We start from the raw sequence: 27,087 nt of genomic DNA, 5'->3' as shown, positions 1-27,087 counted from the left end.
TTCATACTCAATGCTACATAATCATCTACCTCTAGTTTATAGAGATTCTTCACCTGAATCCCTATCCTCTTGGTCTAACCCGTGGCTATGTGTCTTAGGAACGCCTTTCCTTTACTAAAGACAACATTGTAGCCTTTTTCCTCCAACATCGTGACCGATACCAAGTTCTTCTTTAGTCCAAGCACATACTTCACATCTGTCAAGGTGAGAGGAGCTCCATGCTCCCTCTGAAAAGCAACCGTGCCCACTCTTGAAACACTATACCTTCCGTCGTCACCCATATCTATGCGCATCTTGAGGTCTTTCTCCTTCAAGGTACTGAATAAAATTTTATCATCGGTCATGTGAAATGAGGCTCCACTGTCAAGATACCAAACACAACCCATCATCGATGACACCATGCATGCAATGAGGGTAAAGTCCATTTCGAACTGAGAGGCTAATGCCTCACCTTCCGATCCTTCTGAGGATCCCTTCTTGGACTTCTTCAATGGGAAATTAGTCTCATAATGTCCCATCTTGTGACAATTAAAGCATCTTACTTTAGACTTGTCACCCTTCTTCCCTCCATGAGAAGAATTCAATTTGGAATGGGAAGCCTTCCCCTTCCCTTTCCTTGCCTTACTTGCTAAGGTTAGATTTTCTTCATCATCACCCTTGGATGAAGAACCATCTCGTGTGCTCCTCCTGCATCATATCCAACCACAGTCATTCCCAATTCGGCAGTTTCTCCCTTCCATTCACAGAGTCCTGGCAGTTATTCCATTTCTTTGGGAGGCTAAGGAGAGTGAGGCTCACCATATCATCATCGGAAATAGTTATTCCCACACTACCAAGCTCATCTCTGCAAGTGGTGAGCTTGTTCAGATATGTGGACATAGTATCGCCCTTCTCCATCTTGATTCTTCAAAGCTTATCCTTGAGTGCCAATTTCCTCTGGTCGCTACTGTTCTGGTAGAGGTCCTTCAATATCTTCCACATTGAAAATGAAGTATCCTTTCCATGGAGACTCGAGACAATATGGTCTCAAACTCCCTCAAGGATGATGCGTCTCACCTTCGCCACACACTTCTTCCACTCAGCCAACTCTTATGCATTAGTTGAAGCTGGCTTTGGAATTTCTTGATCAGTGAAATCCTTTAGACCATTTTCTTTTAATACAGCCTCCATTCTATCTTTCCATGCTATGTAATTCAAGCTACCTTCCAAGGCATACTCGAGTCTGAAGCTATAGAACACCATTGGCCAACCTTGAAGTATGATATGAATTTGATTTGCACCTGCAACCCCAAACTTCAAACTTCGAATTATCTTCTCAGTACACTGTTCACAGCTCCGATAAACTTGGCTCTGATACGATGTAGAAATTCTCTCTACCAATCTCGCTCTTCTGAGACCATGTAGAAAATCTGACTGTAGATTAACCTGATAATGCAATATAACCAAAGCAGAATACTATAACATACTTCTACTATTAATTTACAAGTAAAATTACCAACTACTATTCAATCAACGAAAAAATACAAGATTTTGAAATTCGTCCTGATCGAAACATGTTCTCAATGTCCCAAGCATATATATTTCACAAGATATGGCAGATAAGGGCATTAGATATACAAAGAATATTGGATCACGAAAAACCACAAGATCTGAAAGAGAATGACTGGAAACAATGGTTGAGATGTTTTGACCGGTACAATTTATCCCCACAGATATGGTCTAGGATAAACCCAAATAAATGTAGAAATATAGTAAATAAGCAATGTACGTGTTATGAAGAACGATTCGTTCCTTATGAACAACAAGAAGATTCTATATTTGCGACGGTGATGGAACCTTTTTTGGGACTACTTCGGAAAATGAACAAACATTACAGATACGATCTCTTATCATATAGTTATCTCAATTCTACAAAAGATTTGGATATTCTCAATTTGACAGATATTCCCGAACCACCAGTACAACCTGCTATACCAGATGAGCGGGATATTACCGATCGTGAAGGAATTCTCAAGGAAAAGTTTATTAATGATATTATCGAGGAGGATTGGAAGGGTACCGATTTCAATATCGTGAATGGTTCTCGTTCTACTGTTGATATTTACGATGCTATACGTTCTTGTGATTACGATCATACAACAAGTATTGACAGGCAAAAGAAAAAGACTGATCTTATTATGAATCAGCAGGGGATTGACGAGACGCGAAGAGAAAATGTTGGCATTATGGATTCTCCGAAAATCGAGAAGAGAATATCCCAATTAGATCTCAATTTCTGGTTATTCCTGGAACTTTCGGGAATAAAGAACATATATTATGAAACTAAATCGAAATTCATACCAGGAAATTCACTTTTACGGGAAGAACGAGAGCGGAAAAAGATAGAGGAAGAAGAACGGAAGGAAACAACAAATGTTCTAGAACAAATAATAGGTATTAGATCAAATGTTAAGAACAAACAAGTAGAAGATGGTCAAGATAAAAATGGTCAAGTAGAACATCAAGATGGTCAAGATCAAGATGGTCAAGTAGAAGATCAACAAACTGATGGAAAGAAAAAAACTAATAAAGGTCTTTTTCAATGCAAAGTAGTAGACGTTCTAGGGAAAAAACGTTTCTTCTATCTGGCGAATATTTGCAGGGTTATGTCCGGAATGAAGGATCCGGGAACATATCTTCGGATCCAAGAGAGAAATATTGACCTGAGTCTAATGGCCTTTTGCATTGCTATTCAGAAGAATAGCAGTGCAAATAAAATATCGAAAGAACTTGCTCTTCAGAGGAATGTTTGGGGAAAGGTACGCAATGACAATGAAATAAGGGAAGATAAAAAAATAATGGTCTTCCAACCATATCGTTTATCAAGCATAGTGGATGACCAATTCCTGATGTATAAAATCGTAAGTATTTCATTGAAGTTAAAAAAAAGAGCCGGAGAATGGATAGATGGAGATTTTTATGATGGATCTGTGCAACGCGGGAAAATTCTGGGGGATGAAAAAAATATTTTTAGTTCCCTCAATTTAGAAGATATTTTGCTTCCAAAACGTCGTAGAGAATTTCGAATCTTGAATCGGTTTGATCTGGAGAACGATCATGTAGGATTTTCCAATGGAAAAGACATACAAAATGATGAAGAACTCATGGGAAGAGACCAACATCTTAGCGTAGATACAACACAAATAATTAAACGTTTTCTTTGGCCTAGTTATCGATTAGAGGATATTATTTGCATGAATAGATATTGGTTCAATACAAATGATGGGAGTCGATCCGCGATGTTGAGAATACGTATGTATCCCCTAACTGTCAATTGATAAATTTTTTGCTTCAATTCCGTTTTCGTAAAAAAAAAAGAATGGATTGATTCAATGGAGTTTCAGGATATGGCAAAAATTGAACCAATCTGTTCATTCTGTTTCATCAATGTGAAAAGATTCAACATATCGTATCATATTTTGCCATAGGTTAAAACCAGATGTTCGTCCAAGAAGATAGGAAGAATCCGACCATTTTTTCTTAAATGGTCGGACGGAACGAATCAGAATTATTATATGAACCATGAAAATGAAAGAATGGATCTAATTCTTTTTTCTGACTCGAAAAAAAATTAAGCCCTGGAAAAATTTGTGTTTTTTTTATGATCAATAATTTGTCCATTAGTTCATCTCTGATTCCCGATAAACAGAGAGGATCTGTTGAATCTCAGGTATTTTATTTAACCAATCGGGTCCTAAGACTTACCCAGCATCTGCAATTGCACGGAAGAGACTATTCATCCCAAAGGGGTTTGTGGAAAATTTTGAGCAAACGTAAGCAACTTCTGGTTTATCTATCCAAGAGGGATAAACTTCGTTACGATGATTTAATTGGTCAATTGGGTATCCGTGGGCTAAAAACCCGTTAATTTCGAAGTTTTCAATTCCAATCCAATTTTTAGAGATCCAGGATCCAGTCGTTCTTTTTTCTTTTTATTTTTCTCATTTAGAAAACGAATCGAAGAGGGGTTACACATGATCATGCTTGCTGAAAGACCCCCTGATGGTAAGTATGGGTCCTCATTATCCATCAATACACATTGTTCTTCGACTTATTGCTAGATGGTAAAGTTTTATTGGCTGTGAACCTCTATCAGATTATTTACATAGGGGGGGTAGGAAGCAAATTGTTTAGAACCGAACAATATCTCCCCTATGTAACGCAATGGGATTATTGCGCTACTATGTTCGCAGAGGCAATAAAGGTAAATGCGCCGAAAAGATCGATCGGGAAATATGTATCCCAAAGGGCTAGCTATAGCAGAGTGATTATGCTAAAGTTGGGTCGTATAGTTTTTTTTTATAGCCTGGTTTTTTTCATGGCGAATATCGATGCTCAAACTTTTTATTCTTATATTTAAAACTCCATTCTCTTCTATTTTTGGAGATAGGGACATGATATATGATCTATTTCTGCTACAGGTATGCGAATGATGCATAATCATTATATCACATGAATCGTTTACCTATGACTATTAAATCTCCCTATAAAAAACGGATCTCCCATCCTCGATTTCGTGGATGAATACACTTCGGATTCTTTCAAAGTATTGCTTGTGGAGTATGCGTTTATGCTTGATTAATCCACCCGTTGTTGATTGGAAAAACGAACGATTGGTAATTTATAGTATTTATTCTGGAATTTGCATCTTTTGTGGAAATTGTGTTGAGTATTGTTCATCAAATTTTCTTTTTATGATTGAAAGAATATGAACTCCCGACCTATGTATGATCGTCATGAATGAAATTATGATTATATTGCTCCGGGACGTTTACCAATATCGGTGATCGAAGATTCGAGAATTAAAACAATTCAAAGTTTAACTTGTCTGTCCGAAGGAACTATGGACGAACATTCTGACCGATTAAAGAATTTCTACCAATTCTTCAGATTCAGTTTGGATTCGATCAGAGAGGACTGATGGGTCGAGACCATACCTTTTTTCCGGATGGATCATAAATAAGGATCAGGATATTTATAATTTGATTAAGAATGTCACATGTATTATTGATCAGAGTCTATTATCAACCAACGGAATTATAGACCAGTTCATGTAATTCCCAGATCCATTGAAATACAAATATTTCAATCCGATTAGGTATGTGGATAAGGTCACTTTTTTTTTTTTAGTGAATGCGATCATGAGTCAGAATATTGGAAATTCTCGCGCACATAATGAATCCACCTGGATATCTTTTTCGTCTAATAAGTATGATGAGAAGTATAATTCTATTCCTGATCTTATAATAGAAGATCATTAGATAATGGAAAATAAAAAACTAAATATAACTTTTGTATCTGAGAAGATAAAGGTATAAGGGGTTGATCTATTATGCTCGAGCATACACTTATTCGAGTTCGAGGTGCTTTCTTCATTATCTATTGGTATTACGAGTCGAAACATGGTTAGAGCACTTATGTGTCGCCAATACTGCATACGGTCGATTCAAATTCAGTAGCATATTCGGATTATCTTAAAATATAGCCGGCCAGGGGCATCTTATCGATCTTTGTTATAGCTATTGTAGACGCTGAAACAGCTATTTTATCAGCTACTGACATCGTATCATATAATCAATTCGTATCGATCAATTTCATTTGTCGAAATGGTGATGAAGTATCGTATATCGGTATATCTATACCTTATAAAAAAATAAGGTATATCTCAGAAGATATATCTATTCTATATGACCAGAATCTATCAAAATCTCTATAGTATTACGGTCGATCAAAAACATGATTGATCCATATAAAAATCATTAGGAAAATTACCTGTCATGATTGGACCATATTCGGGGTGATCTGGGGGGATCGAAATGATCCAAAAAATACAGATCGGTTCCAAATATAATGGAGATTACAATTATTGATTCGTTTTATATTCATAATATCCCGTTATTAGCCATCTTTATTGGGCATATATTAGAAGATTTGGCTATATATGATCTTATCAAATTAAAACTTTTTACTAACTAATGGAGATCCAATGGCACATTCGGTCAAAATTTATGATACATGTATTGGTTGTACCCAATGCGTACGAGCTTGTCCCACAGATGTATTGGAAATGATACCTTGGGAAGGATGTAAAGCTAAGCAAATTGCTTCTGCTCCAAGAACAGAAGACTGCGCAGGTTGTAAGCGGTGTGAATCCGCTTGTCCAACAGATTTCTTGAGTGTACGTGTTTATTTATGGCATGAGACAACGCGCAGTATGGGTCTAGCTTACTGATCAATATGCACAATAAAAAAGGTTAAATTCATTTCATATTAATATTTTTTTTATCCACTGATTGATAAAAACCCATACTTGATCCAAGATCTCAAGTATGGGTTTTTATCAATCAGTGGAGATGCAAAGTATCTTCTATAATGAGCGAATTACCTTGGCTCGCTCAACTATAATTGTTGGTTCGCCTATATCTGGGGTTCCTTAGTCCCATTATTTCCCACCCATAGAAGGAGGGAATGATCTGATTCGATGGTATACTCTAGGTATTTGTTTACTCTAACTCCTTTTCATTATATATACATTCCGTCCATTACCATTTCCAATTTGATAAATTATTGATCCAATTGAAAGAATAAAGAGTATAACTGGACTTAACTTATTGATTTTCATTGGAGAATGGGAATTGACGGATTTTCCATCGAACCTATTTGACAGGATTTGTTACCACTTTGGCCATTTCAGTTGCTTGGCCAATTACTAAAAATCCTCGATTGTTGCATTTACTGATGTTAGCAATATACAGTAGCCAATTATCCTCGGTATATTATACCTTTATTTCCTATGCGGGAACTGGAATAAATTTTTGTTCACCCACTTCTATCCGTACGGAGGGAGGGGGGGGGAAAGACGTTTCTATTTGGCCACAATACACTGCGAGTAATTCTATCTTTCCGCTAATCGGAGCTTTAAGTATAGGTCTCTAGAGATCTGATAGACCAACATTAGGTTCAGGAATATTGGATAATAAATAGTATTCTATTTAGGGTTCTTCATCGCTTATACAATGAAATCGCCAATTTTTTCACATACCCGGTTACCCTACATGGGTAAGCGCATTATTATAGTACATGTATGCTTCAGTAGCCGGAGTTCCATTGAAAAAAGGGAATGGGTTAATTCAAACATGGAATTGCTACCTCATACTCATTTTATATTTCTTTTCGCTGTGGTTGGTAATGATAGGAATGGTTCAAATCGTCTTTCTTTTATTTGAATCTATTTTATTTGAATCTATTTTATTTGAATCTAATATAGTTCAAGTTATTTCAAGTAGTGATTCCATCATTCTATAATCACTACTTGAAATAACTTGTACCAGTTATTGATGTCACTTATCAATCACATAAAAGAACTGGATCGAATCTATCCTTCCTTTTCCTTCCAGGAATTCGGTCCATTTATGGTTCCAACCATCCATAGCTGTGTAACCCTATTCCTAATAGATTGACCCCCAAATAACGGATCCAAACTATAAAAAATCCTAAAGAAGCCACAATTGCCGGTTCCTCACCCTGCCAACCCTTATTCATTCTAGTATGCAGATAGATTGCGAATATGGTCCAAGTAATTAATGCCCAAGTCTCTTTTGGATCCCAGCTCCAATAAGATCCCCATGCTTCATTGGCCCATATTGCTCCAGAAAGAGTACCTATGGTTGAAAGAGAAAAACCGAGACCAATCGCACGATAACTCCAATGATCTAATTGTTTAATCAATTGACATTTACGATAATTCGTTGATGAAAAATAAACAGTGTATTGCAAATCACTTTTTTGCTTTTCATGTGAATAAAAATTTTCATTGGGAAGAATGGCTCGGGAAAATAAATTGTCCATCGCACCAAAAATAACCTGTCTATTTACTCCGGACATAATCACTAGAAGAGCTATGGATGCTAGGGATCCACATAAAAGGGTTGCATAGCTGAACAATATCATACTTACATGCATCATTGACCAATGAGATTGTAGCGCGGGTACTAACATTCCGGATCGTTGCATTTCCTCCGGAAGACCTAAAGTAGCAAACCCATGAGTTAACATAGCACTTGGCGCGGTGATTGCACCTAACCACCGATCATCTCGACTCCGTACTTCTAGAAGTATATGGAACACGGATGAACTCCAGGAAAGGAACATGAATGATTCATACAAATTACTCAACGGTAAATGTCCTGAATAAAGCCAACGATTAATTAATAATCCCGTTGTACAAAGAAAAGTAACTATCATGCCCTTTCCTCCCGAACTACTTAGTCCTTCAATTCGATAAACTAAGGTTCCCCAATAAATGAGAGTGACAACCAAAATGAGAGAAAAAGAGATGTGAGCCAATATATGTTCTAAAGTTATGAATATCATAATAAACTCATTTATTCGTTTTATTCCCGAATGAGATCTATGATGGAAAGATAGGATTGATCCATCACAATGAAAATAGATTGAACATATATTGTTACATAGGAAGAAGTGATTGATGAGATCTTCCTGGAAAAATACCGCCACTCGGATTTGAACCGAGATGCTCTCGCACTGCTTCCTAAGAGCAGCGTGTCTACCAATTTCACCATGGCGGCTTCGTAGGGACCATACTAGCTTATTTACACCAGATCGTCAATGTTATGGAACGTGTCTAGCAGAGGGAGTGATCTGTGAATATAATATAAGTCCAAATAAGATCTAAGTTCGGGCATTAACATTTGAATCAATTTTATGTTGGTTGATAGTTATAACGGAGCATGGCGCAGCTTGGTAGCGCGCCATCTTGGGGTGATGGAGGTCGTGGGTTCAGATCCCGCTGTTCCGAAAGAGAATTGGAAATAGTCACATGCGTTATCGTACAAAGAATATATGTAAATTTTCGCTTATTTCGCTTACGATGGGAAGAATCGGAACAGCTAGATTCCAAACAATAAATGGTTATACCATCACTTTATAATTTTTTTGATTGGATGGTTTGATTATATACATATCTAGAACGAAACTATGTTTCTGATCCATGATCTCCCATATGATTATTATTTAGACTTTCCAATTTTAGGGGAGACATCCAAATATATTTATAGCTCCCAATAATATTACATACAGGCTAATATTACCATATATAAGCTGTTAATGAATGAATTGATCCTATTTTGAGCTACTAAGATGTAGAAGGGGGTTTCATCAATAGGATCAAATTGCACTAGATTAGTCAGCTCTTTTTATGTATCTCTGTCACAATGGTTTGGGCATTACGCATTATAAATGGTAGAGATACGAAGAAAGATGATTACTTTTAGTTCTCCTAAAGGATTGAGCACTTCTTTTTATCCAACCATAAAGGAGGGAAAAAATGGGACCCAATAGGGGGATGAATCATTGGGAGGAGCAGAAACAGAAGAAGAATGAATCAAGATATCTGAAACTATAGTAATTATTCGCCATAAAGCAATAACGCGCATCTATTACGAAATGCACGAGCAATTCCATAATGAAATAATATCATCCCCATGCGTGATTCCATAGGTTCTCTTTATTTATAAATAATAATAAATTAATCCTAGTTTTGGATCGGAATGGATGGATTGGGATGTTGATAAGATTATGCTACATTTTCGGTAGCATAATGGTAATGCTGAAGTTCATTCGGGATCCTTAAAAAAAAAAAGGATTAACTCTAATCCCTTTCTAGTGGGAAGGCAGAATGGATAGAAGAATGGTTTATAAATTCATCATTTATCCAGATTGGCTGAAGGAAAGTACTGTAGTGGAACTAATTAATGACCGTGTCCTTTTCGTACGACCACCCTTGGGAGTACCCGAATAAAATGATTTTGGATCACTGTTCTCCAGGGTCCTGGAGGGTGGTGTCGTATATTGGCTCGTGTTGTGCTACGGGTCATCCAAATCAATTGCTGTCAATTTTGATTCGGATGATCCAGAGGAATCATCATTGACTATGCAATAAAAACTTTTCGAATGACCGGTGGAGATAGATTTAGCTAAAGAAAAAGCTTTTATTGCGGCCCGATATGCTTTTCCCTTCCGAACATTTTTACGAATTTTTTTTTTTGATCTAGAAGTACGCTTTTTTGGAACTGCCATAATTAACAATGGGGTTAATTCATATATTGTGATGTGAAAGACATCTTATGTATTTCATTTATTCATTTCTCTCGTAGATAGATAACTCTGCATATTCTTTATCTAAATATGCTGCAAATTGAATCAATCCATCCATTCTCTCGACAAAAACATTAAAATAATAATGGAATCTACCAATTTAAATTGAAAGGTCAATTTTCATGATATATTTTCATATATTTTATATGATATATTCATATAACGATCGATCTTCAAATTGATGATATCTTTCTCATCATTTTCCGAATGAGTTTCGCTCGGTCCTTGATTCTTCGAGATAATCTCATCCTTCTTGTTCGTGTTCTTGCCATATCCTGAATTTAAACTAATGGGATCAAAATCCCGATTGTAATATCTTTTCAATTGGAAAGATAGTAAAAGATGCGGAAATCTCAACCAATTTTGAGTGAAAGGCTTTAAATATTCTTCCGGTGTTTCATTTCCAAGTTCCATAAAGTTATGGATAGGAAAGAGTTTAATCGAATAGAAATTTTTTCTATCAATCATACTACTTTGATGATTGAAGCGATATATGAGGATCGATAATGTAAGTACTACTATACCTTTGACCAAAAAATATGGAAGGGCTTACATTAGGTTTAGGGATAATCAGGCTCGAACTGATGACTTCCACCATGTCAAGGTGACACTCTACCGCTGAGTTATATCCCTTCCCTACTCTCATCTGGAAGGAGAACTGACTTATGAATAATAACTTACCAAAGGGTCGAGAGACTCAACACAACTATCCCACTATTTTATCTCGAACAACTTGAAGCCAGACCTTCCTTCTTTTCACACTACTACGAAAAAAAATTGGAGCCTATTCTGAGTGAATCCTGTCGAAAGTAGTATTTCCTACTGATTCGAATCATAACATATGGTCCCGTAAAATCAGTAATATTTTACCTATCTTGATCAAGCAAGTTTTACATGAACTTGAATCAGCATGTTTGATCCGATCTAGCACTAGTGCGTACGGAAAGAACTCAATATTGTTTGGAAGAACAAGGAGAACAAGATCGAGTCAAGATTATACAGAGATGATACGGATCAAATTGTTCTTCTTGCACCAAGGAGAAGACCCTATGCAACCATTAACTACTTTATAGAAATAAAGTGAAATCCTACCGGAACAGAATTTGTAACTAGCACTGCTATCCTCTCGTCTAGCGAGCAAATATTTACCCCCGTGGATGGAAATACTTCTTGATCTGGATCGATGTAAGAGTACAACTACATTTCCAAAATCCATGTTGTCTATTCGGAACAGGTTGACCCCTTCGCTCTCTCGTGGTACAATCCTCTTCCCGCTGAGCCCTCACTTTTCCACCGGTCCACAGAAACAAGATATAGGACTGATGCCGTTCATCAGTTCATCATATCAGATCAAAAATCACTTTCTTTTCCGTATACTCTCCCTGGTATCGGTTGCTATTCGTGTGGACTTACGCAGTCGATCAGATCATATCTCAGATAGATATGGATATATATCTCCCTCAACATAGGTCATCGAAATGATCTTGGACAACCCCAACAAAAGCACGAAAGCCAGGATCTTTCATTAAATTGATTCCTGTTCAAATTCGAACAGTGTATAACCACATGGATAAGCTCACATTAACCCGTCAATTTCGAATCCAATTTGTGATTTGGAGGAATGATATATCGAGATATCAAGAAGGAATTAGCATGTAATAATGTCGATTCATACAAAAAGAGTATTTCTTCAGGCACTGTACTTATAGGATGGGAATAGAGAAGGAAGAGGGAATCCCGAATATTTTGCATAATATTTTTGACCGAAAAGGACAAATAGGATTCATTAGTGTTTGGTTAGAATACGAAAATGTGTTTGACTTAATTGGTTCCAGTTACTCTTTGAGACATAATGTATAAAGGAAGGGAATATTAATATTATCGAACAACGAGAATAATCCAATTTATCTTACTTCGAAACAAAAAAAAATTGAACGAGAAGCCGTATGAGGTGCAAATCTCATGTACGGTTTTGTAGAGTGACAGTGAAGAAAACTTATCTGTCAACTTTTCCACTATCACCCCCAAAAAACCAAACTCTGCCTTACGTAAAGTTGCCAGAGTACGATTAACCTCTGGATTTGAAATCACTGCTTATATACCTGGTATTGACCATAATTTACAAGAACATTCTGTAGTATTAGTAAGAGGAGGAAGGGTTAAAGATTTACCCGGTGTGAGATATCACATTGTTCGAGGAACCCTAGATGCTGCCGAAGTAAAAGATCGTCAACAAGGGCGTTCTAGTGCGTTGTATATTCTTACTTATCTAATACTTGTATCATTTCATGATGATGCCATGTGAATTGCTAGGAACATGTTAAGTATATAGCTAACCTAATAACGAACGTTTTGTAAGGGGACTAGAGCAGGCTACCGTGAAAAAAAAAAACACGATCTTATTTTTCATTGGAACTATTATATGTCCAAGGTTCAATATCGAAATCATTTTCGAAGTTTTCCCTGATTGTTTCAACAGAAAATTCAAAAATACCTTGACCTTATTAGAACGGGTTCAAGTCAAATAGCAATGATTTGAAACACTTTTTTATACACTATTTTGTAAACCTAAGGACTTGATCGTATAGATATGTAAAATACAGGATTTCCAATCATAGCAAAAGAAAGAAAGGGAACGGATACTCAATTGAGAGTGAGTAAACAGAATTATATGCATAAAGAATATATCTCATCTATGCAGATATAATAATGTGGAAATCCGTATTCGACGAAAGTCGTATGTATGGTTTGGAGGGAGATCTTTCATACCTTTAGAGATCCACCCTACAATATGGAGTAAAAAAGCAAAAATAAATGATTTTCAGCCTTTATGAAATAGATTCTTGAACCTTTTTCACACTCATGTCACGGCGAAGTACTGCAGAAAAAAAAACTGCAAAATCCGATCCTATTTATCATAATCGATTAGTTAACATGGTGGTTAACCGTATTCTTAAAAACGGAAAAAAATCATTGGCTTATCGAATTATTTATCGAGCCATCAAAAAGATTCAACAAAAGACGGATAAAAATCCACTATCTGTTCTACGCCAAGCAATACGTAGAGTAACTCCCAATGTAACAGTAAAAGCAAGACGTGTGGGTGGATCGACTTATCGAGTTCCCACTGAGATAAGATCAACCCAAGGAAAAGTACTTGCCATTCGTTGGTTATTAGGGGCATCTCGAAAACGTCCGGGTCGAAATATGAATTTCAAATTGAGTCACGAATTAATGGATGCTGCTAGAGGGAATGGCAATGCTATACGCAAAAAGGAAGAGACTCATAGAATGGCAGAAGCCAATAGAGCTTTTGCACATTTTCGTTAACTCATAAACAGGATCGAGATCTACCTATATATATAGTGGATTTATATATTCTGATAAATTAGAAATTGATTCCCGTTCAGATCGGACAATATGTTTATCGGAACAAAAGAGAAAAAATAAAAAGAAAAAAGCATAAATCATAGATAGATCTAAGTCCTCTTGGGAAGGCTTCCTTAAGGAAAAAGGAGATAGATTATGGAGGAATATTCGATCCTATTCATGAGATTATGTAAATCTCCTAAACTTGGAAGTTAGAAACTTTTTCTACTCTTTCGGAGATTGAAATAAATTACTAATTCATGATCTGACATGTACAAAGTGAAAACTTCATTTTCAATTATACCCTGAGATCGTTTGAAAGAGTTTCATTTGCTTTTCTTCCATTCTGGTTTATGGTCTTTCTGGCTATATGGTCTATCCAGGGGAAAGATTTAGCTTCAAGAAATAGTAAATGATCTCATAGATACACAAATGTATAACTCTCCAGGAATTTGGATTGTGCTTATATCCATAACTGTAGGAATTGGGTCCGAACTTTACTTTTTCCAGTCTCTTTTCATCAATGGACCCCTTATGAAGGGAAGAAGTGCGATTAATTTTACAAATTATTACCTCTCTAATAAAATAGATTGAATAGATATCTATCTTTATTTTTTATAAATGTTTCTATGGACATGTGGAAAAGAGAAAGAAAAGGACTGTTACCCCTACCTCCACTCGGACCAAGACATCACTTTTACGAAAAAAGTTAAAGTTTTTGAAAATATTTTTTATTTTGTACCATATTCAATTCTTTAGGTTTGTATTGAATTGAAAAATAAAGGATGTTCATTCAGTCGTCTTGTTTTATAGGAAATCTCCTCCAGATAAAAAAAAATTTATGATGAACCTATATGACCAATCGTATATCAATACTCGAATACGCTATCTCTAACATATGTTCATTCATAGATCAGGATATTTTTCATATATATATATGAATGGAATAGAATTTCCTTTTGGGATGCCTTGATGGTGAAATGGTAGACACGCGAGACTCAAAATCTCGTGCTTAAGAGCGTGGAGGTTCGAGTCCTCTTCAAGGCATAATATTGCTCATGCTTATTGAATGAGCAATATTATGGCAAATCTCGTAGAGTATCTCAATAGATTGAGATAGATTCTCTGTTGATACGAGGTATTCCGACGATCGATTACCTACAAGTTAACGCTGTTGGAATAGGACAGTGGATCACAGGTAGGATCAGATCTTCTCTACCTAATGAGGAGTCCATTCCGAATACACCCTCGTATTATGAGGTATATTTCATTAAGGACACAGATTGAGAAGATCGATACATAGATTGACCAGATACCACCTCTATCAAGATCTTGCAATATACGGGAGTTACGACCGAACCTCACCAACTATATCCATGTCGGATCCTGTGACTCTATCCTTTCCTCTCTTCAAATAGTGTGGAAAAAAAATAATGCTAGAACCGAAATCGAGGAAATAAGGAGTAAGCATAGTCTAGTTAACTTAATGAGATATTATTAGACTATGCTTACTCTTACATGGTCGAGATCTCGGAGTGAGGAACCTCAAATTAAAGATCTATCAAGTCTTTATAGGATCTTAAATTGGAGCATATGTAGAACCTCTCATTGATTCCCACGACCCTACTGCCCGGTCAATTTTCTTTTACTTCATTCCATATTCTCCCAGCTGATATCAAATCTTAATCCTGTTGTATGAATTGAGTGTTCAATTTCATTGGGAAAAAGCCATTTATTCTCCAACAATGTCTTTGTAATTTGATCCAATAACATTCTGTTAGATAGGAACAGATTTGATAAATATTGATAACTCTCGAATAGAGTATTATAAAGAAAAGATTCATTAGATAATAACCTATTGGTTCTGAGCCATCTTTGGCGATGAATTAACGATTGGAAGCGGTCAACCCTTTCTCTCGAATTTTCGGTCAACCAACGGTTATATGAATATATAGGAAAATATGGCTGCATACGTTCCAATTGGATACCAATCGCTTGAATGCGTTTGAAATGCTCGATATGTCTATGTCTAAGAGACAATGGTTTCCACCAATTCATGACCAAAACCGAATTGATCGTGGATTTTGAATCATATCTACGAAAAAAACTTTGGATACTTTTTTTAGGGAAAAAATCAGGTTGTGCTATTAATCTTCTTGCACCATAAGTAATATAAAGCCTTTTCAGCAGTTCTTCATTTGCGAAAAATTCTCGGCGTGAAAACACAGGGCGCTGCTCTTGAAATAGGAAGGAATCCCAAAGAAATCGTCTTCCTATAAAGAACAGTGGTTTCTTAGAGTATTTATATTGCTTCGGATATTGTATAGGAAATAGAGATCTGTCCATCTGCCGTTTTCTTAACGATCCGAACTGATACGAAGATCCCAATGAATTGGGTGTTTTTATATGATCGAATCTATTACTGCGAAGAAAACTAAGACGCCAGATCCTAGGAGTCCAAACTACATTCTTTATTAATTCTTCATCCATATCCCTTTGTTTTGCGCCGGGAGTAAACTTCAATTCATATTCTTTCATAAATCGTATCAGATCTAGATTATCTCTCATTTTGAGTTGAGGAGCAAATGTGATCTGATCCTTATCGGACTTACTCCGACATATTCCTAACCTAGAAAATGGAAACTCCACCAGAATACTTTCTAAAAGACTAGAAGCTATATCAAGATCATGCTCAGCTAATTTATCGAAAGGAATCCAATTCTCTCTATTTCGTTCTGATATAGACCAAGAATCTCGAGCCGCTGATCCGGCCAAGCAACCCAAAATATGGGGAAGTATGGTCAATTCCTTCATAGTTGTTTCGGCAATCGAAGGTTCTAAATACCATTCGGACAAATAACAAAACCTTTTCTTCCATAATTCCTTTTTTGTAGATAGAGGATTCATGGGAGAATTTCTTCTCAGCGTATTTTGTATAAAATCCTTTCCTACTTTGTAGATAATTCTTTCGTCATTTTGACTGGATCCAACCTGATTATCCATAGATTGTAAATGAAAAAATTGCCTATAAATAGCGGATCGAATTGTATTAGTGTCTATAACTGATTTATTTCGGGTAATACTAAGTATTAAGGCTTCATCGGCCAGTGCTGCTAGATCTCGTACAGCATAATCTATGGTTATAGATCCAAATTCATCGGGAAATTTTCCCGAGTATAATCCTTTGCTACATAAAAGAATAGGAAATTCCCTTTGTCGTTGTGGGATAACAAGCATTCGAATATTGATCGATCTATCTAATCGATTTGGAGCTATTAGAGCTGGATCCACTCTTTGGGGGATATGAGTCGAAGCAATAACAAGAATATTTCTCATAGAATCTTTTTCACCATCTCTAAATCTAAAGAGATTGTTCATTAATACACTAAGGAACAAGTCAGTGAAGCCAAAACCAAATAAATAGTTAGTTGCGTCATTTAAATTCAGTTCATGAATGTTTGGAATCCATATTATGCAAGGAGACATGCTTTTCGCCAATTCTAAGGTAATATGGAAATCTTCCATTTTGTCTTTCACAAAAGGATCAAACTCAGTAGGAATACGTTCAAGAGGGTAATCTAAATACTCACCATACCAGAGCTTCTTCAGAGATATTCTTATTAAAGGAACATATGAGTCTGCTGCTAGACTTTTGACCAAATAGGATCGGCCAGTTCCCATAGGACCTATCAGTAAAATCCCTTTGGAAAGTAATGATCCTGAGTGGAGTGAGAAAGGTTTTCCATGAAATGTGGGGTTGGTTTGACACAATATTTGTGAAGAGGTAATCTTCTGACAAAAAGCAAGGAATACCCATCTTTCTGCTAAACAAAATGGATTGAACCCGTAATTAATTAGACCTTTTTGATAAGTGTAGGCCAAATATCGTAAGTGAATAAGCCCTGGCTGTCTAATGATTTGATCTCCAAATTCATTCTTGAATAAATTATGACTGTAAGTAAAAATTGATTCAAATTTAAAAAGGGCTTTTTCCGTCATTAGAAACTGAACTAGTAAGTTCATCTCTTTTTCGGAGATATCCATACTAGAGCACAATCCGTTCAACTCTCTTATTATAGTTATAAGCAATTTTATATTTCTATTCTTCGTCTTCCTCTTCGTCTTCCTCTTCCTCTTCATATTCATAGAAAAAAAACTATTAATAATCTGTGGAAGAGAACTGGATCTGTCTCTGTCTATTGTATAATAGAGAAAGCTATTAGGCACGGGAGGATTAATCATTTTTTGCAACTCTATCACGTATGATGGATGCTTTAAATACTTGATGAGTTCAAAGTATCTCTTTATATTGATAAAGGTGAAAGAAATAACTTTAAAATATTGAAGAATAGAATACCCAAGAACGAAAAAAGGGATAAGAATCCCATATTTATACCCCCGAGCATTTAGTAATCTCATATGTGCCCATATGAATGGAACTGATGACTTCTCTCGATCACTAGTTTCCTCTATTAAAAAATCCTTGCAGTAAGGGAAAAAATCCTTGAAATTATTACTTGGAAAAAAAAACTTATTAATAAGATTCGTTCTCAATTTACATTGTATAGGTTCCCATAATGGATGAGAAAGTTCCCACAATATATTCCGTTTAAGCAAAATATTATGCTTAATATTTTGCAAAATAGATACAAATGGATTACTGCCATGTAGTAATATCTCCGAAAGAGTATCTAAAAGCATATTTTCAATATATTTACACCATGCAGAGGTAAAAAACCAGGGCATATATGTTTTGAACAAATCCCATTTTGAAAAAATACTATCTATTTGAGAGATCCTATAAATATTCTGTTCCTCTTTAGATGAATTAGAAAGGGTACTCCTTCCATCTATGTCTTCGTTTACTATTTTGTTTTTTAAACATTTGGTTACAAACCAATCTTGAATACGAGGAAAAATTTCCTCGTTCTTATTGGAAAACATTTCGGATAGTAAATCATCTTGATAAGATCGAGTTTGAATAAGACCCACGTTTGAACTGAAACCCCTTTTAAAGCATTGATCAAAGTTGTTTTCTTCTGAATCGGATCTTTTAAAAAAAGGTTGGCAAAAATTTTTTTCAAAATTGACTATTTGTTCTTTTGTTAAAGGCGTTGTAGAAATCTCTTCGATCGAAGAAAGATATCTCTTTTCACGAACGAATGGATTCAATCGAGTTAGTAAATTGAAGGATCTGTACAAATCATAGATTAATACAAACGTTTGGTCACCACTTCGTTTTCGTTTTAAATATTTAGGTAATAATATGTTAGATACTTGTGATTTGATGAATGAAATAGTCTCTTTTTCTGAGTGAACGGGTCCTATTTCACCAATGGGCAAGGAAGATAGATTGTTGTGGATGATCAAAAGATTGAATAATTGTCCATATGTAAAATTATTCCTTTTTATATAAAATCTTTTCATATCAGAAGGTAATCTATTCCTATAATTTGGCCGAGTATGATGCAAATAATCAAAAAATTGGAGCGTATTTGCTCCGTGAAAAGAAGCTATCAATGAGCTCTGATCAGATAGTTTCACAGGATTCAACCAATTGTCTCGATCGTTGGATATCGTCGAAAAATAAGTGTTATCGAATGATTCCATGCGATTATTTTCATTATCGAAAAAGTCAATAATCAATGGATTAATTGGTATCTTATTCGTAACAAATGGTGCAATTGTTCCTTCATCAATCAATAATTTCGATCTTTGTGAAAGATTATGGTCATACAAAAGAAAGGTTTTAAATTTTTTTAAACGAACGATTAGAGTACCAATTGGATCTAACAACTGATTTAATAGTCTATAATTCATACTTTGGAGCCCATGAAATGCAAAATCAAAAAACGAAATTAAAATATCGAACTTAGAATTTAAGTTCGAAATGATATCGAACTTCGAGTTTAAGATCTTTACAGTACTTTCAGAAAGGGATAAAAACACAGACCAACCAATTGAATCTCGATTAGTATTAGTACATAATTCAATTGGATCGAACACTATTTTAAAATAGTTTTTTTTAGAAAAAACCTGTTTCAAATATTTCATAAAGTATTCGGTCTGATTGGACCATTTGTACACATTCAAATTCCGATTGATATGTTTATCAATTCGAATAATAGAATGGTTGAACCATTCTCTCTTAATTTTTTTCCAACTTGATGAATGCCGGTCAATTGTATCTTTCGTTACATTATTTAAATTTTCATTTTCTATAAAATTTGTTCTAATTTGATCCTTTAAATTGCGACTGAGCCTATTTATAAAATAGAATCTATTTAATAAATTTTTCGAATACCTGTTGTCAATGTTATACTTAATTGATTCATACCAACCCAAAGCTTCAGTTCTATAATTGTTAAAGGGAGTTCCTATCTCCAAGCAATTTTTGGAATCGATTTGGCTCAATTGTTTGTCGATTATTTGATCTAAATAATCATCCGCTTTATCAATAATATTGAGTAGGACCCATAAAGATTGATTCTTCCATTTTTCTCTGTGATTGAAGATCCGATCCGATCTCAACGATCCATTCTTGTTATAATAAATAAAAAATGAAATTTTATCATGAACCTGACTAGGCTTAGTTATTGATAGAGTGAATTGATCTGTCATTTCCAGACAATTTTTGTGCAATATGTATTTTCCTTTGCTTTGATCACAGAATGCAGAAAATAGATTCCAAGGCAGAGTAAAACTCCGCATAGCACAATTCAAGGAAGGATTTTCAATTTCAAAATATGTTTTTATCTTCCATAGATCAACTATCCTATTCATTAATGAATAGGATTTTGAATCCCTTAAATCTTGGGAAAAAACATTTTTTTTTATTTTAAATAACCTTTTGGATAAGTTGAAATCTTCAATGGGCTTTTTAGTAGCACTAGGACCACCCATACACGGTTCATCTATTGGCAATATGTAAAAAAAAGAATAGCGAATTGATTTTGTAAAATTTTCAATGAATCTTTTCCTCTCCAAAGGAAAGGAATTCTCTTCTGTATATCTTTGATCTTCTGTAAATAATTCTTTCGCCCAAGAGATTGGATAATCTTTTGATAAACACTTTGAGGACAAATCCGATTCTATTTTTGTTTGTTCTCTTTCAATAAAAGAAAGATCCCAAAGAATTGATCTTTTTCTTCGTTGCTCAATCTCCGTTTTATTCCTTGTGAATGGATCTTCACAAAGATATTTTTCAGGTTTCCAATACTCATTTTCGGTTGAATTAAGAGTTGAATCGATCTTCAAATTGATATCTTTCTCATCATTTTCCGAATGAGTTTCGCTCGGTCCTTGATTCTTCGAGATAATCTCATCCTTCTTGTTCGTGTTCTTGCCATATCCTGAATTTAAACTAATGGGATCAAAATCCCGATTGTAATATCTTTTCAATTGGAAAGATAGTAAAAGATGCGGAAATCTCAACCAATTTTGAGTGAAAGGCTTTAAATATTCTTCCGGTGTTTCATTTCCAAGTTCCATAAAGTTATGGATAGGAAAGAGTTTAATCGAATAGAAATTTTTTCTATCAATCATACTACTTTGATGATTGAAGCGATATATGAGGATCGATAATGTAAGTACTACTATACCTTTGACCAAAAAATATGGATTGCTTTTCCGTAGATCGCGTAAAAGCAACGTACTGAGAATTCTAGGATCAAAAAGCTTTATAAGGCGCTCCCGACGTGAAAGGATTTGAATTAACAATCTAATCAAATTGGATTTGGTCCATGGATTGCATAGAAATTGATAACTTTGTATCTCTTCCAATTTGATTATCCAGGGTCTTCTTCTTTTTTTCATTTATTTGAAACCCCCCCCTTACCTCTCCCTTTTGTTTTATCCCAATAAATAGAATATTTATAGCATATATTGATTTCATATAATTGTAAATCTCGTGTCAACCAACCGATACCATTATGTCCCATGGATATAATTTATTTCACTTAAATAGGTAGGAAGGAAAATGACAACGAATCGGATCCAGTCCGATTTTTTTTATCTTCTTTTATGGGCGAACGACGGGAATTGAACCCGCGCGTGGTGGATTCACAATCCACTGCCTTGGTCCACTTGGCTACGTCCGCCCCGGAAAAACCAATTTATCTATCTACAGTCATTTCTTCCAAGAATAAAAAATGAGCTAACGTTTGTTCTTATGTGGGTCGTCGGTGACCTCTGATAGGGGATCAAAGCAAGATTGATGACTAACTCTCAACTCTCGAACAAGTTGTATGGCTTATTATCAAATTAATTCAATGAAATGAAATGTTATTTGAATGTCTATTGAGAATATTTGACATGAATCAAGTATGAGAGAAAGAATGTAAATGGGTCCCAATCCCGAACTACCCAATTTTAGATCTGAGTCTATACTCATATTATAGAATGAATATGTTGATGATCTTTATCCAGCATCCATGGCTGAATGGTTAAAGCGCCCAACTCATAATTGGCGAACTCGCGGGTTCAATTCCTGCTGGATGCAGGGGAACTGCACATATCCATTATTGATGGAATGGGAAGAAGTATGAAGAATAACACCAAACAATACAATTGAAGCATACCAAGCCTTTCAATAAAATGAATGAAAGGCTTGGTATGCTTCAATTAAGCAATACACGATAACAATCCATCAGAGTATTATCCACCTATTGAAATAGATTCAACAGCGGCTAGATCCAGAGGAAAGTTGTGAGCATTACGTTCGTGCATAACTTCCATACCTAGGTTAGCACGATTAATGATATCAGCCCAAGTTTTAGGTTTTTGATGCGTACAAGTATTGGTATTAGAACGTTGATATATAACCGATTTTGTTCGTACAGTGTCTCCATTAACCGATGAAGTTATATTTACAGCATCGATATACTCGATCCTTCCCTCTTGTGTAGCTATAGCTACACTTCCTGAATCTAGAGCTGCTTGACCTTCCAACCCAGTTCCGGCAATGCACTTCTCGGGTCGAAAAAGTGGAACTGCTTGACGCTGCATATTAGAACCCATTAGAGCGCGATTCGCATCATTATGTTCGAGAAAAGGAATAAGGGAAACTCCAAAGGAAAAATATTGGAAAGGAAAAATACTTCTGAAATGGATTTGTTCCCATGCAATAACTATAAATTCTTGTCGGTATCGAGCTGGAGTAATTTGTTCCTCTTGAATTCCTTGATTTAACGCCAAAGAATTTCCCATAGCTATCCGATAGTATTCATCCTCATCTTCTCCCGGTAGTAGATAAACCATATGTTCTTCTCTCGATCTCTCGGAGATCTTATAGAATGGACTTTGTAAAGAACCACAATCACCAATCTTTGCATGAATAGATAATGATGCAACAAGTCCAGCATTCATTCCTTCGGACGTATCGATTGGACAAATACGCCCATAATAACTGGGATGAATATCCCGTGTCCGAAAACTAGCAGTTCGCCCTGTTAAGCCCCCAGGACCTAAATGGCTCAATTTTCGCCCATGAGCTATTTCCGTCAATGGATTAGTTTGATCCAAAAATTGGGATAAGGGGTGTGAACCAAAAAAATCTTGAAAAGTGTTTTTTAATAGAGTTGAAGTGACCAAGTTCTGAGGAGTTGATCTGCGCTTGGTTGCTCTGTGTATAGTTCTTTTAACTGCATCTTCTAAACGACCTAGAGCTAATCTAAATTGATTCTGTAATAAATCTGCTACAGAACGAATCCGTCGATTTCTGAGGTGATCTATATCATCGAGTGTACCCATTCCAAATTTAACCCCGATAAGGTAATCCACAGCAGCCAATACATCTTGTGGTAATGAAAAAATCTTGTTCTCGGGTATATCAAGGTTCAGTTTTTGGTTCATATTTCGTCGACCAATCTTTCCCAATTCACATCTTTTTCGGAAAAAAAATTCTTGCAATTCTTTACATAGAGACTCGGAAAATACCAAATCGCCACTTATACAGTAGATTTTTTTATAAAACTCCAGAATGGCTTTTTCCCTCGACCATAGATATTCCTCCCGCTCCCACCTCTCCTTCTTCTTCAATAAAAATAAAAATCTTTCGGGATAGCGAGTATTGTCCAGAATCTCTTCGAGATTTAAACCCATAGCTGATAATAGAACTGGAATAGATATTTTTTGTTTTCTGCTTACACGAGCCCATATCCTTTCTCCCACATCGATCTCTAATTTCGATCTTCTTCCCCAATCTGAAATCAGAGTGCCAGTATATATATAATTAATTCTATTATGGTCTAATTCCGAACGGTAATAAATACCAGGACTTATTAATATTTGATTAACTACGACTCTGTAAATCCCATTTACTACAAATGTTCCATGGGAATTCATTAAAGGAATATTTCCGAGAAATACAGTTTGTTTCTGTATCTTCCTACTATTCCTCCGAATCGATCTTGCTGGTACATATAATTCAAAATAATATGTAAGGGACTGATATACAGCATCTCTCTCTTTGATGAAAGGTTCTGCTAATTCATATTCATTACCAAAAAGCCTGAATTCAATTTCTTTATCTATATCCTCAATTTTTGGAAAATTATGAAGTTCTTCCATCAAGCCCTGATCGATAAAACGACAAAATCCTTCAAATTGTATCTTACCAAATTCAGGGATTGTAAACGCTTCCTCATTTTCATCTAATCGCATTGGAAGTTTCCCATCTGTAGAAAAATCTATTAAATTATTCCCGATTGATCTATATGGATCAATCCGACAAAAAAGATTCGGATGTATATTCAGTCTTCACTATATCCCATGAAATTCTACCCGTATCCAGATATACTTCCAATAAAAAAAAAAAAAGGATAAGGAAGAGGTACTTTGATACTTTCTTCCAACCACGTGAAATGGAGCTATGAACGAATGAATCAAACCATTCTTAAATGTTAATCTCACTTAGAAAATTTCCTAATGAAAATAGTCAAATCGAAAGAAAGACGGAGAACAAATTAGATCCATTTCCTTTATGGTTGACTTTAGCATACATCTCATACTATACTTAAAGGACGGACGAATGACTTGAAAGGACAAAAGATTCGATTTGTCCATGGGATTCCCATATCTCGGCGACATAGCCAAGCGGTAAGGCAGAGGACTGCAAATCCTCCATCCCCAGTTCGAATCCGGGTGTCGCCTTGTTGAGGTAAGTAAATGGAAGGAAAAGTCTGTATTTCCATTACAGAACCTCTGGAGACATATTGGTACATATTACCAATATAGATAGTGAGTTACGTACATTTGATCCCGATTCCGTCGTGAATGTACGACCCTCGAGTTAGTTATAGTAACTTGTTGGTCAATGAACAAATGGATTTATTGATCTCTCAAATCAGCTCGAACGTCAGTAACGTTCAGAATGCAAAGGTGGTCATTTCAACTTCAACTTTGCACTATGGTTAATAGTTCCCTTATCATCTCGATGATGAAATCATTATTTTTTAGAGAACATGATCCGTATGGATATAGTCGGTATAACTTGGGCTGCTTTAATGGTAGTTTTTACATTTTCCCTTTAACTCGTAGTATGGGGGAGAAGTGGGCTATAATGGTAATGCTTAAGAATCAATTATTGCGTTCCTTCCATATCATGCATGGTAATATATTCTGTTCCATAAGGATCCAGTAATATTGAATCTTCGTTCCAAATTGAAACACTCTACATGGAATTATTTCCTCTTTATCCCCGTAAGGGATGTACGTAATCCCTTATCATTATCATTTTCCTATGAAAAATCTTATTTTCTTCAACAGGTTTGAATTCATTAGTTCTTTTCTAGAATGAGTCGATAATATCATTTCTTCCACTGAAGAATGATCTCTCTTCTCTTTCTTAGTAGGAATAGAAAGAGTCCCTGTTTTATCGGATGGTTCCGAATTGAATTGATCCGATCTGATATGAATTCCATTCTCGGAAAAATATGGGACATAAGTCTAAGTCATAGATTCCTTTGCTTTTTCATATACCATTTCAAGTGCTATATCTAACATGTGCTAGATATAGATGTTCGTACCGAAAAAAAGATGTTCAACTTTGATCCTAAAGAATCTGCAAGTACGTTCAGAATTAAGTCTGTCTGCATTGGGTCTATTTTTCCAGGAGCAGGAAGAAGGTGATGTGATCAGCTCCGCTATTTTATGGTACGAGGTCCTTCATCCTACATTTACCATATATGGATAAGTACCATTAAGATATATTTATCCATATATGGGTGTAAAAGAAGAAGTAGTACAAAAGAAAAGGTTAGATATTCTTTTCCTCCGTACTACTTCTTCTTTTCTTTTCAAAAAAAATTAAAAGCAATCCCTACCCTGTATTGTTGTAATACAATAGATCCACCCTATATTGTTGTAATATAAAAGATCTCATAACCTATTTTATACTTATGGTTCTGGATCATAAAGATCTATCTAGTGATCAGCAATCAATTGATTTTCATCAAAATCAATTGCTTCCACTGCTTGCACTGGCCGTTTTGACGTAAGGGATAAGTAGAAAAGCAGTAGGAACTGCAAGGAACAGTAGAACAGCAATAAATGCAAGGGTATTTACTTCCATGATCTCCTTATTTTAAATTTGTTCAAAAATAGCTCGAGATTTGATCTCATTTTGATCTCATAGAGATGAATGAATCTTTCTTTCAAGATCCATGAAATAGATGTATGTCATTGATAGAATTGGTTCGAGTAACGGAATCTAACTAATGGATTGAATGAATTCTTCGATGGAAATAGTATAACCTAATACGATCACTTTTGATAAGACTAGTAGTAAAAACTTACGTGCATCAGAAAACGTTCCGATCAACACATGTCTGGTATAATTTCGAAAGAATAGGATTCGTACGAATAAGAACCTTATGCTCCTCCAGAAGACGTTCGTCAGACATGAGAGATATTTTGCTTGGATCTCCACGATTTAGATGGAATTGTGAATCTATCCCGCTTCGGTGATGATATAGAAAGAAGTATCCCATATCGAATTTATCCAGAGGCCCACCCATGACCCTGGAATGATAAGGACTAGTCCGTCCAGATCCTGACATGATCATTCACAGTTCACTTACTATTGGATCGGGACTGACGGGACTCGAACCCGCAACTTCCGTCTTGACAGGGCGGTACTCTAACCAATTGAGCTACAATCCCAATACAGTACAGTTCACCTACTATTAGATAATATTTATTTCATGATAGGTGCTAGATAGGTCATATAGATTATGCGAGTGCTAGGTCGATTAAATATCTTATCCTTCTCTTTCGTTTTTGAAATGTATCGATTCATACGGAATTGGGCATCTACGATATGAATAGATATCGATGTCGGGGTTCAATAACCAATTATCTTTTCATTCATGATTAGCATGAATATAACCATACCAATAGATTGGTATTGATGATATTGGTTGGGTCGAGCTGGATTTGAACCAGCGTAGGCATATTGCCAACGGATTTACAGTCCGTCCTCATTAACCACTCGGGCATCGACCC

General features: G+C 35.6%; 3 non-coding genes across 3 annotated transcripts; 2 read left to right on the top strand and 1 right to left on the bottom strand.

Moving 5' to 3' along the window:
* The first annotated feature begins 14,550 nt into the window (after positions 1 to 14,550).
* Positions 14,551 to 14,631, top strand: TRNAL-CAA (transfer RNA leucine (anticodon CAA)). Its single transcript has one exon. It is a non-coding gene; the product is annotated as a tRNA-Leu (tRNA).
* A 10,033-nt stretch (positions 14,632 to 24,664) lies between these two features.
* Positions 24,665 to 24,735, top strand: TRNAC-GCA (transfer RNA cysteine (anticodon GCA)). Its single transcript has one exon. It is a non-coding gene; the product is annotated as a tRNA-Cys (tRNA).
* Positions 24,736 to 27,003: 2,268 nt separating this feature from the next.
* On the bottom strand, positions 27,004 to 27,087 carry TRNAY-GUA (transfer RNA tyrosine (anticodon GUA)). Its single transcript has one exon. It is a non-coding gene; the product is annotated as a tRNA-Tyr (tRNA).

Source organism: Pinus tabuliformis, chromosome J, assembly GCF_031772625.1.
Source record: "Pinus tabuliformis cultivar Carrire ecotype Pingquan chromosome J, CPIR1, whole genome shotgun sequence".
In the NCBI taxonomy this organism is placed as follows: Eukaryota; Viridiplantae; Streptophyta; class Pinopsida; order Pinales; family Pinaceae; genus Pinus; species Pinus tabuliformis.
This window is presented reverse-complemented; position numbering and strand designations above follow the sequence as displayed.